The 10,000-nt window shown below is 39.4% G+C and overlaps 1 protein-coding gene across 1 annotated transcript in view; it reads left to right on the plus strand.

The window, feature by feature from the left end:
• The window catches only part of LOC125035828 (E3 ubiquitin-protein ligase MARCHF1-like), a 75,430-nt gene that overhangs the window by 54,663 nt on the left and 10,767 nt on the right, over positions 1–10,000 (plus strand). The window lies entirely within an intron of this gene.

Here is a 10,000-nt window from a genome sequence, read left to right on the forward strand (position 1 = left end):
CATACACACACACACACACACACATACACACACTCATATATGTATATACATATTATATATATATCATATATATATATGTATGAGTATATGTATAATCATATATATATACTCATATATATATATATATATATATATATATATATATATATATATGAGTATATGTATAATCATATATATACTCATATATATATATATATATATATATATATATATATATATATATATATGAGTATATATATATGATTATACATATACTCATATATATATATATATATATATATATATATATATATATATATATATATATATATATATGAGTATATGTATAATCATATATATACTCATATATATATATATATATATATATATATATTTAGGATATATATGTATAAATATATATAAACTCATATATAAGTGTGAATATATATTGTATATATATAATCATATATATATATAATCATATATATATAATCATATATATATATGATTATAATCATTTATATATATAATCATATATATATAATCATATATATAATAATCATATATATATATAATCATGTATATATATATATATATATATATATGTATATATATGTATATATATGTATATATACTCATATATATACTCATACATATACTCATATATATATATATATATATATATATATATTTAGGATATATATGTATAAATATATATAAACTCATATATAAGTGTGTATATATATTGTATATATATAATCATATATATATATATAATCATATATATATATATAATCATATATATATATGATTATAATCATTTATATATATAATCATATATATATATAATCATATATATAATCATATATATATATGTTATCATATTTATATAATCATATATATATAATCATATATATATATAATCATATATATATATGTATATATATGTATATATATATGTATATATACTCATATATATATACTCATACATATAATATATATATATATATATATATATATATATATATATATATATATAATGTATGTATATATACTCATATATATATACTCATATATATATGTATACACATATATAATCATATATATATTTATATTTATATATGTGTGTTTATATACTCATATATGTAATATATATATATATAATGTATATATATATGTATATATATATGTATATATATGATATATATAGTATATATCTATATATATACACATATATATACATATGCAATCATACATAGATTTATATATTAATATATATATATATATATATATATATATATATATATATATATATATATATAATGTTAAGAAAGTTTCAGTTGGGGTTAAAAAGAGTATTGGAAGAAATTAGATGCAACAGACAAGTAAGCCCTTATGTTCCAATTCTTACCAGTATTCTTGGTTTGAATAAAATCCAAGCAGACCATTGAATCATCAGTATGCTCTGCCCTGATTGCGTCTCGATATTTAGGATGCTGAACATGGTATTTTAGCGGCTCATACACGATCCAACTTGCTTGCCAAACTTGGTGTTGATCAAAGATCATACACCACCACACACAGTACGACCAATACGATCAGTCTTCAGTCTAAGTCTGGTGGCCCTAGTGCCGGAATTAAACTCGCATTTCAGATCCCAAGGAGAAAAAGAAATAATAGCAGTGGCAATGAAAACAGCAATGGAAATTACACCATAAAATAATATCAGTATTACTAATACTGTTGCTAATATCTAATTTTAGTAGTGATTATCATGACAGTACTGCTATTTTAATTACTGCTACTATCGTCGCTCTATTACTATTACCATTACACTTACCCCATCACTATAAAAACAAGTACTATTATTGTTATTACATTTACTACGATTATGAATATATGACAATATAAACTGCGGCAATAGAACTATTAATGATACCAACAAATACAGACACAAGGGATAATCATTACTGATAATTGGTTATGAATTCAGAGAGAAGTTACCGGTACGTAATACCTCCTTTCGCTTTAGCTGGTGCTGTTTGAATATTTGACCAGACATGGACACAAATACGCATGATTGACAAGTGTGATGTTGAATGAGAAAATGTCAAACTTTTAAAATCTTAGTCTAACACTTTGGCCAGTCCTTGACATATAACCACACAAATTTATTTGTTCCTGCAGGAAAAGGGAATATGGTGCTTCCATGTGTGATGACGATGGGTCAACTGGTTGAAGCTAAATAAGCCGCGGATGTCTTTCTCTTCTAACTTATCTTGGCTAAATGTGTGTGTAATAGTGATGAAATAAGACTTCAAAATTGTGGTTAGTCCCTTTGGCCTTATTTTGCACCAAGTCAACTTGCATTGATTACAAGATTTAACCAACACAGAAAGGCTCTTGTAACCGTCAAAAAGAGTATTTTATGTTCTGAGGTCACAGCAAGCCATTCTGAGACTTCATTAAATGAGATGAAATGGTTGATATCACAATATATATCGAAGGGATCCCCCCCAATCCCTTGCCCGTTGTTGTCGTGGGGGGGGCTTAGGAGGCGGAGACTGGGACCCAATGCTGGGGAACTCCCCAACCTTGGGACTCAGCCCTCGACTCAACAAATTTTGCATGGTCTTTTTTTTCCCCTCCTACTTTTTCGTTTCTGTCCCTTCACCAACCCCTTCTACTATCCACTTCCTAAGGTGTGAGAGCCGTGCTGAAAGGATGAAAGGCTGACTTTGTGCCAGTCCTGAACGGCCTGAGGGAGCCATGGGCACGGTATTCCCCTACTTTAGTTGTCTAGCCCTTACCCCTCAAGCGACCCTGAGGGGTGGATCATTTCTCTCCCCAACATACTCCAGGCTTATCATGGCCAACAATGAATAACTATTAACCATTAACAATTAACCATACCATTATTAGAGGCAATTGCCTCTTCATCAAATAGCTCGACCTATTCAAACTCGCCCGATTCCCTGACCCCAGGCTCTCCTTTGACCACGGCTCTGAACACTACAACTAATACCCCCTCCTCAATGCCGACTAGTACAGTATCCACCCTAATCAACACCCCAGGAGACATTTCTACTCCCAACATGCTCAACTTCAACAACTATACCCCCACAACCTTCTTCATCAACTACCCCATCCTCCCTTATTACTACCTTACAACCTTATTGTCCACCTCCCCATAACACTACCTCCCTCAACACTACGCCCTCTTCCACATACCCCCGTCCTTCCACTACCCCCATCTCTACAAAATTCTTAAATAATCTATTTAGCCCAGCCAAATGGGACCGATTTTCGTGATCCCTCCCACAACTTCTCACACTTTCTGCTTTGACAACCTGTATTCATTCCTCAAATGCATATACATCCTTCACTTGATCTAACCCCTAGACATTACCTTACCCAACCTTAACCCATTTACTCGTCAATTCCTTTGCCCAACTTTGACAACTAATCACTAACTCAACCACCCTTCACTACCATTTACTATAGTGCTACATGACCTTAGATGTCTAGCACATTTATTTTGCTTTTAACCATTAACCATTATCGAAGGGACTGCTGCAACTTCATGTTACGTATTCTTGGAAGGCTTCTACCACATTTCCGTCCAACCCCATGCCCCTTGTTGTCGTGGGGGGCTTTAGAGACAGACTGAAGCCCAATGTTGGGGGGACTCACCAACCTTGCACCTCAACCCTCGGCTCTACCAATTTTGTAGTCTTTTCCTCTCGCCCTTACCTTTTCTTTCTATTTTCCAAATCCTTCTTCTGTCCATGGTGTAAAAGCCATGCTGAATGGATGAAATGCTGGTTTTGTGCCTGAATGTTACAGGAGAGGCATGGGCACCATAATTCCTTGGTTAATCATCTAGTCCCGACAATCGTCACCATGGCTAAGGAAGATTTTGTACCCGTGTTAGGTGAGGCTTGCCCCTTATTCAACCAGCGTATCTGAAATTAACCCCCTCTTCCTCTTGTCCCAAAGTAAGCAATATTTCTTTCCACGCCCTTTCAGTTACATCTGAGTCCCAAGCTTGTGCTTTATCTACCCTGATTGACCTCACAAACCTTTTCCTGCCTATCGTCCCCCCTGCCTAAATACCTGCTTTCCTGTCTTATTGACTATGATGCAGTAACAGTACATTGCTACATGAATATTGCTCAATTTACATTTTGTAGACATTCCCTCCCTCATGAAGTTTATATTATGGCGGCCCCCATAATGTATTTTATAGAGGCTGACCCACCTACAAGTTTGAGTCTGGTCTCAATGCATGAAGCCAGACAGAAAGCACTTCGATGAGGTTTTTCTCTTACTCCCTACTCCAGTAATGTCACTCGCTCTGCCCCTCCCCCTCTCTCCCAAGATGTTCCTACACCCTCCCCTATATCTTACCTCTCCACTTCTATCTCCTACTTTCCTCAATCAAATTATTTTGCCAGTTTAAATCCAGACACTTCAATCTCTATTACAGCCCCAACACCTTCCCCTTTCCCTCCCTGCACTACCCGCAGTAGACAGACTAAATGTTCCGCCCCTTCTCCTACCACACACTGGCCTCCACATACCTTTGCCTCTACTCCTCAGACACCAGTCTCCATGAGACCTCCAAGAGACTTTTCTTACACATCCTTGTATATCCAATTACCATTTTGCCTCTCCACACTCCCTTTATGTCTCATCTATACTTATATATCAGAAAACACAGTTATTTACATCTTTCCATCGTTCTTCGCTGTTGGATCACAGGTCTACTCCCCTTCCCACCCCATTGACTTTGTTTCCTTTGAAACTCCGCCCAGCTTTCCTGGTTGTTGGGGATTTTAACTGTCGCCACAATCTTTGGGATGATTTTATCCCAACTCCCGTGGCTAATTGCTGGAATGCTCCCTCTCCACAACTGGCCTTATTATGCGTAATTCAGATCGCCCCAGACACTTTGACATATGCACACAATCTTTTTTTCATACAGTGACCTCTCTCTATGCTCCCCTTCTTTCCATTTAGATTTCCATTGGTCAGTTCTAGACTACTTTCCAGTCTTCCTTTCTCCTACTTCATATGTACCACTTCCCAACCCCTCACGCTGGTGCTCTTATAAAGCCGAATGGCGTACTTTCATTTCACTTACTATTCCTACCACTCGATCCCCCTTCGTGTCCATTTCAGTTATGATACAATGTTTCACAGCTACAGTCCTAAGAGCTGACTATGCAACCATTCCTCGAACCTCAAGATCTTATACCTCAAAAGATGTTCTATATTGCACCAATGTGTTTCGCTTAAAATGTGCAGCCTGGAACAGTTATCGCTACAAATGAGGCACACCTAATCAACCATCAGCCCTTATCTCCTCTAAAAGAGCATCCACCTGTCTTTGTCGTACAATCCGGAACAGTAAAACAAATAGCTGGCAGAATTATGTTTCTTCAATTACATCTACATGTTTCAGCTGTTTGGCATCGGATCCATAAACTATCAGGCAAACAGCCCCCCCATCCAGCCCCTGTCCTCCATATTCGAGATACTCTCATCTCTGATCCTCGCTATTGAACTAGGTGACTATTTCAGCCAGGTCAGTAGTGGCTCTCACCTTTCTCCACATTTCTTTTCCATTAAGACCATCAGGAAATGCATCCCCATCATCTTCACCCTATCCTCTGCTGAGTTTTATAATGCTCCTTTTTATTCCTTTGTACTCAATGTTGCCTTACATTCGTGTCACAACACTCATGAAGGTCCTGACGGTATTCACTACTGTATGCTCTGATACCTTCCATCCTCCTCTCTATCCTTCCTATTGACTATTTTTAACCACATATGGACATCAGGAAATTTCCATTGGTTGGGGAGCACTGTGTAGATGCGGGGGATGCGTACTAGGGCCGCGAGGTGTGCATGCGGGCCCCTGACTGGTGTATGAGAAATTCCTGTTTAAGGTCCACTGTGAATCCATGGTGCACAAGGAAGTCTTTTCCGAGGATTGGCTGCTGTACATCATTGACCAGGAAAACCCACATCAGCTTGGAGGGGGGGGGGGGGGGCGCCGCTGAAAAGGAGCGTCGTGGAACGCTCGCCGTATACGTTGATGGGTAAACAGTTGGCAGTCTCCAATGTGCAAAAAGGGGACGAGTGCCTGACCTTGTGGGATGTGGGGATAAGGCTGACTTCCGCTCCTGTGTCACGGACATAGAGCAGGCGCCGTGTGGGGCCGCTAGAGACCGGCGCTATTATTCCCGCGGTGCTCGTTTCCCGGCCAGGAGCAAGGAGGTTCGCACCGACGTGCCCTGGTGCCGAAAGTGAGAGAAACATTAGCTACCCGGAGTCGGGGAGCGGCGACGGCTGTGGTTTTGACGGTACTGAGGCGCGTAGCTTCGTACTGGGTCACAGTTGGCACGGGTCGATGCAGGATTGCGGTGGCGGGGCAGGGACGCTGTGAAGGGGTCGCGGGCTGCGAGCCGTCGAACGGTGGTTGTGAGTTTGGCGACCTGTGTCATGAGGGACTCCAGGGTTAAAGACGGATTAGTGGATACAGTTGAAACTTGTGCGGTAGTCTGTACAGCCAGGATTTCATCAGCTTTCGAGGCTATTTCGATGGGAAGTTCTGACGCTAGTAGAGATAATTATACGTTTGTACCTGCACAGGCTAGAATGAATGAACTGGCCAAAGGGCCAAGGCAGCTGGGGCCGGATACTCAAAACAGTTTACAATGTTGTATCTCACCACGGAGCCGTTACAATGTCGTAAGGCACCGAAGGCCATACTCGAAACAAAATTGTTATGACGTCACACATTGTAAAGTACCTTATAAGTTACAACTGCTCCGGGGCTCTCGTAAGGGTATGAAACCGGATATAGTACGGTTTATTTCCCGATTACTTAGTCGACAGAAACCTTTATTTGACAGTAACATGCCTTTTCCATATTTAATGCCGGGAATTTCTATTGTCTAGCATATTCTTTGTTTTCCATGCATTACCGTTATCTTGAATCAAATATAAATTGACTGTAAATTGAGTTGACAGACGACAAACGACAATGTTTTGGTGGCTGCTCATCTTCATGACCGAGCATTGCAGCGTGAAAGACATTATTATAGGGAATCATTAGTTTCACTCTATGAAGAGGATAAGCATTTATTGCGATATCACAGATTTCTTAGATTTGTTTTATTATAACCTTCTCTGATGCCAAATAGCCAACTAGACAATCCTTTTAATAATTATTGTTCCGATAATCAGTGACTTCTGTATGTATGTTAACATCAATTTACTTTCGCATGAAATTATGATTTTTTGTCTTATACTTCCGAAAAAAATGTATGTAAAATGTCATATGTGAGACCTCATAAACACTTTGTTAAAAATATTTAAGAAATAATAATGTATATTATATTTCTATTTTTTTTACCTGAAGATGATTGCTGCGCATTATCATTTGCTCTTTGTGAATAAAACTTGTACTATGAAAGGTTATTCTTTGAAATTCATCATAGTTAATTTATTTTACAACACTTGACTGAGTCTTTCAAAAATATCACTCGGGGCCTTCCATGGTGCTGGTGACCGTTGGGGGCGTGGCAGTAAAACAGCCATGGATTTCCATTGGTTGTTACGTCTAATAGGCTAACTGCTGATTGGTCAATCGCCTACAAGTCTGCCCTCTCTTGGTAGTCAATGGAATTAACTTACAATGTAAACACAGGCCTTACAATGTGCTTACTACGTTGTAATTATTTTTTGAGTATCAGTGGTTTACAATGTAGTAAGGAGATCGGAAGGTACGATGTAGTAAAGCGGTTACAACTTGTAACGGACGGGTACTTTTGAGTATCCCAGCCCTGTTCTTTAACCCCCACTTAATCCCTCGTTCGTTGTTGCATGGGGGTCTTAGGAGATGGAGACAGGCCCAATGTAGGGCTCGCCCCTGCCTTAGACCTCAGCCCTCGCCTCAAATAATTTTGCAGGGTCTTTTCTTCTCCCTATTTCCTTTTCCTTCTTTTCGTCCCCTTCTTTTGTCCGCTTATCCAAATCGTTAACTCATATCTACCCTTTGCCTACCCTATCCCTATAAATGTATATGCCACTAATGACCTTAGATGTTGACGTGGCAGAAAATTTCCAACATATGAATAAATAACTCATATACCTCACCCTGCATCAGAACACGTCGTGACAAATGGAGGAAGCATTACGTGATCGGTCGTACAAGAGAAGTCTGGAAACGTTCGAAAAAGTTTGAAAAAAGAAGACCTCTAGCTTAGTGGATACATCTGCCAGAGTGGCCAGAAAGTAAAATGGAATCATCATGCAATTTTCTTCCATCGTGAAAGAAATGTTTGTAGTCTTTGGGAATATCGTTATCGGCACACTGACACAAAATTCATGAATCCAGACAACTAGTAAATGAAAGAATCAATATCAGTTTCAGTCGCTATAAACGGTGGCCCTCTCGATTGCTGAAATTACTGAATAATTAGCTGAATGAGTCATTCTACACATTATAATGAACAGAATCAAAAGAAAACTCCCCATACAAATTAGCTGTGAGCAGATTAGCCTCACAGCTAATCTGTGAGCAGTCTGGCTCACAGCTAATCTGTGAGCAAAAAGGCACAAGAAATGTAATATTTGATATGAGGGTTATAATGTATACAAACATACAGATGCAAAACAGTCTTTACTGGGCTTATCGATTGTGGGAAGGTGTTCGAGAGTTTAATACATGGAAATAAGGAAGGGCGTCAAAGAATCGCAAAAATATAAAGACCACAATAGATAGAAACTCCACACGCACGCACGCACACACACACACACACACACACACACACACACACACACACACACACACACACACACACACACACACACACACACACACACACACACACACACACACACACACACACACACACACACACACACACACACACACACACACACACACACACACACACACACACACTGTAAAGGCTCTATATGAACGCCTTAAACATATGTATTAGCAGTAGTGAAAGGGACGGTTGGCTTAACCTCTTTTATTTAGAAGCGTAAGCAACACAGATACAGATATTCACATGGATACAAGTCTGGGTAGTGAGAAAATAATAATGATATGATATTCATGAAAACCATGAACGCACTAAATTCGTTGCAATTGAAACAATATACTCTCTAATCACGAGAAAATTTAAACAAATACGTAATAAATGAAAGATATCCTATTGTTTGAACCCATACCGTGATCACACAGTAACGTGATGTGAGGGCAGCAATGGAGAGCGTACCATTTGCTGTCAATTAGCACTTTAATCTAACAACCAGCGTGAGCGTAACTGCACATACAGCTTAACACATTTATAGTTATGGGGTGATATGGTTGTGGCGGTTGACGTGACAGCTTCTACGGGCAAAAGGGAGAAGATGCTCGCGGTTCAAGGGTCGGACTCGTACTGCTCTTGTCAAGGGCGTGGGGACCCAGCTGTTTTTCCGTCTGCTTACCACCTACGGAGCGTTTCCTGTTGTCGCCGAAATGAGGTCTGCCCAGGCGGGTTCTCTGACTAATGACTGCCCCCTCCCCCTCCCCCACACACAGACACAAACACAAACACAGACGCAGACGCAGACGCAGACGCAGACGCAGACGCAGACGCAGACGCAGACGCAGACGCAGACGCAGACGCAAACTCAAACACACACATATATGTTTATATATACATATTTATATATATTGTAGCAGCATGACCCCTGCAACCTGAATCTCCGCAGGTCGGGTCACATCAGGTCCTCGTCCTATCTGTCACCCGCAGGTGCTTCTCGCGACTTACTGTCGAGACCTGACTGGTTGACACAGACACTTCAAGGGTCTCTCATTGGACCGCAGGACCCCCTCGTTCCCTGTTCGCTTACTTAGCCCGTGTACTTAAGCTGCAGATTCTAAAACCGAGATAAGCAACCTCTGATCCTCCAGAGCACCTCGACAAGACTCCCCAGTCCTTTGCCAACG

Source organism: Penaeus chinensis, chromosome 20 (genome assembly GCF_019202785.1).
Source record: "Penaeus chinensis breed Huanghai No. 1 chromosome 20, ASM1920278v2, whole genome shotgun sequence".
NCBI classification, from domain to species: Eukaryota; Metazoa; Arthropoda; class Malacostraca; order Decapoda; family Penaeidae; genus Penaeus; species Penaeus chinensis.